The sequence below is a fragment of the Stegastes partitus genome, unplaced genomic scaffold (genome assembly GCF_000690725.1).
Source record: "Stegastes partitus isolate 25-593 unplaced genomic scaffold, Stegastes_partitus-1.0.2 Scaffold207, whole genome shotgun sequence".
NCBI lineage: Eukaryota > Metazoa > Chordata > Actinopteri > Pomacentridae > Stegastes > Stegastes partitus.
This window is the reverse complement of record NW_007577938.1, coordinates 412642-420247: the sequence shown is the minus strand read 5'-3', so window position 1 is coordinate 420247 and position 7606 is coordinate 412642.

Below are 7606 nucleotides of genomic sequence, written 5' to 3'. Positions count from 1 at the left end.
CAAATTAAACTCTTAACTCTGCCGCCTGGATGCTGACAAACCAAAGCTGGGTTTTCTATGTGGTCTTACTGCAGCGCCGCGTGAGATCGGTAACTTGATCTGAGCTCTCTGTGCCGCTCCAGGGAGCAGGGGTGAGGCTCAGGGGTGAGGATGAGGGGTGAGGAGGAGGAGGAGGAGGAGACAGGATGGACAGCGTCCATATAAAGCATCCCGAGCTGATGGGATTTAAAAAACCAGAGCAGGAGGCAGAGAGAGGGAGCAGATTTCAGGAGAACAAAAAGAGAAAGAAAGAAAGAAAGAAAGAAAGAAAGGGGGGAGTTAAAGGCTCTCCATTATCTCCCCCCTCCGCCTCCCCCCTCCGTCTGAGGAGAGGATGAATAATTGAATAAGGCAGCGATGACATCACACTCCCATAACCAGTACAGGAAATGCTGGCTGGAAACTTTCCAAGCCTCTCCTCATGTTACCTTCACTAGCGTCTCCGGCTGCACTCTGCTCGTCCCTCGTCATCATTTATCCATCATATCTGTGACTCACGCTCGCCCTGCAGCTCTTTAAACATCATATTTATGTATTATAAGCCTCCATTTTCATCTGCCTGCATCCTCTGGTTTTCTGTCTCTTGATGCTGTTTCTCGTCCAGGTGAATCGTGGTGCGAGTAAATTGTGTGTTTTTTGCATCTTGTCTCCTGAAACCAAGCCCGCACATCTGCTTATGATGGTGAACGTCCACCGAGACGCCATAAACGGCCTCATAAACTGCAGAAATCAGAGACGCTGAGAGAATCGAATCACGGCATCTGAGAATCGAGGCCGGACTCTGTAACGTTTTATAATCCGTCTGGTCATTACAAGAGACCGCAGAGACCGAAACAATGTTTGAGATGAGCTTCAAAAATGGGTCGAATGAGAATATTTACTTGCATGTTTGATTGCATTTTGCTGCTGGATCTGTTCTTCGCCGTCTCTTCCACGTCAGACGCACTTTAAAGAGGCTTTTATTTGTTACAGAGGATTAAAGGAAACAGAAAATATTCACTTTTAAGAAGCTGCAATCAGAGAATGTCGACTTTTTTTCTCTTAAAATTGCTCAAATCGATTATCAAAATCGTTGTCGACAAACTTAACCTCATCAAATAACTTCTGCAGCTCTATCCGAAACCCACAGATACTCAGTTTATTATCACAACTATCAAAACAAGCCAATAATATTCACATTTGAGAAGCTGGAACCTGTGAATATTTGGCATTACAGCTGAAATTTAATTAATCGGCAACTCGGTTTGACTAATTTTCTGAGGAAAAAACCTCAAAATGTCCTGATTGCAACTTCTTAAATGTGAATATTTTCTGGTTTCTTTCTTCCTCTGTGATGGTAAACTGAAGATCTTTGGACTTTGTCATCTTTGGGAAACACTGATGGACATTTTTCGACATTTACTGACATTTTAGAGACCAAACAGTTAATCAAACAGTAGTTAGTTGCAGCTATAGCACCAAATATTCACTACTTCTAGTTTCTCAATGTGAATATGCTCATTATTTCACTGTTTATCGTTTGATAACAAGTTGAACATCTTTGGGTTTTGGATAGAGCTGCAGCAATTACTCGCTTAATCAATTAATCATCTAGCTCTTACATTATCTGTTTTAATAATCGGTTTGAGTAATTTTTAAGAACAAAATGCTAAATTCTGTGATTGCAGCTTCTTAAATGTGAATATTTTCTGTGTTTTTCCTCCTCTATGACAGGAAAATGAAGATCTTTGGACTTAAATCAGATCATTTGTCATTTTAGTCTTTGTGAAACATTAATTCACTTTTTTTTGAAAACCATTTTCTGCTATTTTAGAGACCAAACAACTTAGCGCCGATTCCGAGCATATGGAGCCTCACAGGACTTAACATAGTGAGGTGACAACCTTATGGATTTTCAACAGAGACTCAACAGCTAATTGATTAACCCACAGTGAAGGATAATCATTAGTTGACTTGACATCATGATTTTTTCCATCAGCATCAAGAAAAAGCAATAAGACGTCTTTGTTTTTGTTTTGCTTTGTTTAACTTTTTGAACGCAGTTCGGGTAAAACAAGCTAATATATTTAGTTATTTTAATTTTATTTGCTATTTTTTCACTATTTGCTGTCATTGTATGGACTGAAAAATGAATCAATCAATTCAGAAAATAATTGCCAGGTTAATGGACAGTGAAAGTTAAAATTGGTGCAGACGTTTAACTGTGTTTTCGTGTTTGGTTCAGGAGATACGGTGCAAAATACACAATGTAAGTATAGTAATAAGTGCACGAGTGAACCAAGCTTGATGCTTTAAAGAAAAATGTACCACCTCGAATCACCTCCATCATCATTTGGCTTTTTTGCTGCACACACAGACCTCAACCTGATATCATGAACAGCCTCCTTCATCACCACACTCACCTGTGGTTCTTGACTCGACCGTCCGTCCTCCGTCAGCTCGGCCTCTCACCTCCTCCACTTCCTCCTTTTCCTCCTCCTCCTCCTCCTCCTTGTCCTCCCTCCTCACCTCCTCGCCCTCCCACTCTCGGCCCATCGTCCACAGGCTGCTGTCGCTGACCGAGCATCCCATCTTCTGCGACGGACACAGCTCCAGCCGGCCTCCCTCCTCGTCGGCCCGCTGGAGCATCTCCTTCAGGGCGGCCATGGAGGTGAGGGCCGGCGGCGGCTGCATGAACAGGGCCTGGGCCTGGGAGGTGTACTCCCACTGGCTGCCGTCGCTGCCGGCCTTCTCCCTCCTCCACCTCAGGTTGTAGAGTATGTCCGGGTCCGGGGTGATGACCGTGGGGTCGGGGTCGGGGTCGGTGATCACCTTCGTCGGAGGGGAGGCGCTCTTGTTGCGGAAACGCAGCTCTTTGAACGTCGTCACCTTCGGAGCTGGAGGGCTGAGCTTCTTCTGCGTTTCCACGTGGGATCGTCTCTTTTCTAAGGATGGAAGCTGCGGCGGAGCGTCGCACTCCGGCGTGAAAGCAATGAGCCAATCGAAGCGCTCCGGCTGCTCGGAGTTGGCGGGCAGAGTGCTGACTTTGAGGGACGGCACTGAAGGGGGAATCGGGGGTAAGGGGCGAGGAGGTGGAGGAGGCGGAGGCGAGTCTGGTACGTTGGTGGGGTAACGGAAAGTCTCATAGCTCTTCGCTTTAGGTTCGTGTGTGAAACTGGTGGTGTAGTAGTGGTCGGACGTCACAGCAGTGTTCCTCTTCCTTCTTCTCGCCATCTCGGTGAATGAGGTGGTTCTTTGGGTGTCTTTGCTCTCGTCTTTCTTTTTGCCTTCTTCGCCCACATCTGCTTTCCCATCCAACTTTTGCCACCCACCTGTGTCACCCTCCTCCCCACCGTCTCGCAGTCTGAAACCTTGAGACTCCACAGATCGAGTGAAACTATCTCCTTCGTCCTCCAAACCCCCGACGCAGACGCCCAACTCCGGGCTGAGTTTGAGGAGCTCCGCTTGGGTCAACCCGGCCAGCATGAGCAGCTTTCGGATCTCCACGTCCAGAGCGTGGAAGGACGGAGGGGGAGGCAGGGCTGGGGGAGGCGGTATGGCAGGGGGTGAGGAGGAGGAGACGGAGATGATGGGTGGGGGAGGAAGAGGTGGAGGGCGGGTGGTGGGTGGCGGGAGGGACAGTGGGGTCTTTTCCTGCTCGGCCTGAAGAGCGGCGAGACGTTGGGCTTCCTTCCGGGCGAGGTGACGCCTTCGTGGGGGAGGGATGGGAGGTGTCGGGGTGGGGATGGCCGGAGGTGGGGATGGGGTGGTGTAGAGGGTGAGGTAAGGGACCGGCTTGGACGCGGGGAGGGGAGGGATGGACGGGGGAGTTGGAGGCGGGGATTTCTCACATCTGAAGGTGGTGAAGGTTGGCGAGGAGGAGTTTGGGGAGAAGGTGGACAGCGTGGGGGAGGTGGACACGGCCATGGAGGTGGTCTCCCTGCTGATGTTGATGTAGGTGTGGAGGTCTGAGCTCACGCTGGCGTGGCGCGCCGGAGGTTTTGGGGGCCTCGGTGGCGGCTCGACGGGGGAAGGTGTGAGGGAATCCGGAGCGAGAGGATCTTCGCAGTCCGATGGAGCTGTGAGGTCGACGCCGGCGTCCGAAAACTCCTGAGAGTCTCCCATCGATCCGCTGCGGTTTTTATACAACTTCCAGGGAATTTCGATGTTTCCCATTTCGTCCATGACGTCCGAGAGGTCCTGCTCCTCCAGATCCCCGAGATCGAACCCCTTCTCGTGGAGTCTGGCAACGTAGGCCAGCTTCACCTCTCTGTTCACCTTCTCCAAGCGATCCAGGTGGTCTAAGCGATCCCGCAGGACGTCCCAGTGCTGCTCACCCTCCAGATCCCAGCGAGCCACCTGGATCACCTGGCTGAAACGCTCCATTTTCCCAAACTCTCCCACCGACTCCAGGAAGTCGAGCAGGCCTAGTTTGGCGACTTCTGAGTCACCTTTGACTCCTAAGTAGTCGTGAGAAGGGGAGTCGAGTGCAGACGGATAACCTTCGTCTGGGGAGCAGGGGTCGATCGGGGAATGTTGCGTTAAGACGAAGGGGTTTCGGCTGAGAGGAAGCGATGGAGGCGAGCGGGCAGGAGGCTGCAGTTCAGGGTGGTCTTTGGGGGACAGATTGTCACAGATGGAGGTGGACTGATCTGCACAGTCGGACTCAAGATCGGAGCAGGAGCTGATGGAGGTGGAGGACGATGAGGTCGAGGAGGAGAGCGAGAACTCGAGGAGGGATGGGGGGCAGTCGCAGCATGAAGGGACCAGGGTGTCGTCATCGTCGTCGTCATCATCATTATCGTCAATATCGATATCTCCACTGCTCTCATCGTCATCGTCTTCTTCCTCCACCTTTTTCTTATTGTCCAGCTCACTCTTCTCTTCCAGATTGGCAGCAGGCCGGGCGGGGGGCTCCAGCTGGGCCTGAGCCGGTGGAGGCTCCTTGGATCCATTCCCATCCTGCCTCTGGGGCATCGAGGGCGGAGGAGGCGGGAGCTGCATCTGCTGCCGGAGGGAGATGGTGTTGTTGTTGTTGTGGTTGTGGTTGAACATGCTGTTGTTGTCCTGCGGGGAGCGTCCGTCGCAGCACAGGCACGGCAGGCTCGGCTCGTTGCAGTTCGGGTCGAGGGGCAGGACGGAGGGAAGTGCGGGAGGCGGAGAAGAAGCAGCGGCATTGGCGGCGGGGGGCGCGATCTGATTTGCCGCTGACGCACGGGCGTTCTTCGGTTTGGGCTTGGTGGATCTGGATTGGACGGTGGAAGAAGCCTGTTTTTGAGAGCTCAGCCGGGACTGGCTCACCGGGGCTCGAGGCTGCACCCTGGTTCTGGATGGAGCAGCCGGGCCCTTCGTCGCCCGCCTCGGCGACGGCGCGGCGATGGTGTTCATGTTTTTATCCTCTCTCTGGAAACTGTTTGACTTGGGACCCACCGAGGCGTTGGTCCGCCTGCTGACGTCGAAGCGCCGTGGCTTGGGAGGCTGAGAGGAGGAGCAGCTGGAGGACTGCATTGTGGGACTTTTTCAGGATACGCTGATATCTCTGTTGCTATGGAAACAAGGCCGGACTGATCCAAACGATGACGCGGCGTGACAGTCACATCTTGGCTTGACTCCCGAGATCCTGCAACATCAAAGGAGACACACGGTGAATAATAACTACGAGCCATTTTCTTACTCTACACATGTTTTCGCTGGCGTCTTTGAAGTTCATCCGGACGGATCATTAAAACTCAGCAGCTTCTGGGGTTTTTTTCTGTTTTATAATCATCACTGCTCGAGTCCTGTGAGGACACCCACCGTGACTCACACTGGAAAAATAAAACATTACAGAGCATCACCCCTTAAAATAATCATTATTATTAAACTGACAGGAAACAGATCAGCAACTGTTTTCATGGTAATCATCTAAATGGTAAAAACAGGGCTGCAAGTAATGATTGTTTTCTGGATTAATCGATCAGTTGTTTGGTTTATAAAATGTCAAAAATGGGGAAAAATTCATAATCAGTGTTTACAAATATCTAAATATGTTCAGTTTCCTGCCATAGAGGAGGAAAGACCAGAAAATATTCACATTTAAGAAGCTGCAATCGAGAAATTTTGTTTTTTGGGGGGCGAAACATGACTCAAACTGATTAATTAACTATCAAAATTGTTGCTGGTTAATTTAACAAATGACAACGAATCAATTAATCACATAATGATAATTATTCACAGGCTCCAGCTTCTCAAATGTGAATATTTTTGGCTTGTTTTCATAGTTATGACATGAGTTTAATACATTTGGCTTCTACAAATAATAAATTAATCACCAATCAGATGTTGATTATTAAGTTAAAAATAAGTCACAATTCACTGATCCTAACATTTTCTTGTTTCTTTCCTCTTCTGTGACGGTGAACTGAATATTTTTGAGTTTTGCATGGAGCTGCAACGATTGATCAATTAGTTTTCAACTATTAAATTAACTATTTTTGATAATTGATTAATTTAGTTTGATTAATTTCAATAAAAACTGATGAAATTCTTTGATTCCTCATAATGTTTTCCATCAACATCAAGGAAAAGGTTTCAGGAAAAGACATAGTATGTTCTTTTTTTTTTTTTATTGTTCCAACACTTAACTACTGTATTTAATTATTTTAATCATGCATATTTTCAATTTTCAATTTTCTGCCGTTTTACAAAACAAACTACGAGCTGATTAATCAGTAATTAATCAGTTTGAGTAATTATCGTAGCAAGAAAAGTCTAAATTCCTGGTGGCAGCTTCTTCAATGTGAATATTTTCTGCTATTTTCTTTCCTCCTTTATGATGGTAAACTGAATATATTTGGACAAAACAAGACATTTGTCATCTTAACTGAACAAACGTCTAGTCAAATATTCATCAGTCGTTTCCATCAAGGTCGAAGAAAAATGTTTAGAAAAAGACATACGGCACGATATTATTTTAACTGTTCACCACAATTATGATTGAGTAAAACAAGATTTTATTATTTTAATAATGTAGATTTCTTGTTTTTCACCACTTTTAAATTATTTTTATAGACCAAATGACAAATCCATGAATCGATTTGAGTAAGTATTTAAGCAAAAAAAGTCCAAATTTTGAGATTCCAGCTTTTTAAATGTGAATATTTTCTGGTTTCTGCGGCAGTAAACTGAACATATGTGGACAAAACTCGACTGATAAACATTTTACACCATTCCCTGACATTTTATAGATCAAACAACTCATTGATTAATCGGTTTGAATGACTATTGGAGTAAAAAAAAGTCATATTTTACCATTTTGTCGCATTAAATACCAAACGATTACTCAAGTTCCTCATTTTGAGACTGTTTTTAAGGAAAACAGTCTAAATTCTGTTATTCCAGCTTCTTAAATGTGAATATTTTCTGGTTTCGATAGTAAACTGAATACTGTTGGACAAACCATTACATTTTTGACCATTTTGTTGTTTTAAAACCAAACAAATAATCACGTTGCTCATTTAGAGACTGTTTTTAAGGGGGAAAAAAGTCTAAATTCTGTCATTTCTGCTTCTTAAATGTCAATATTTTCTGCTTTCTAAGACAGTAAACT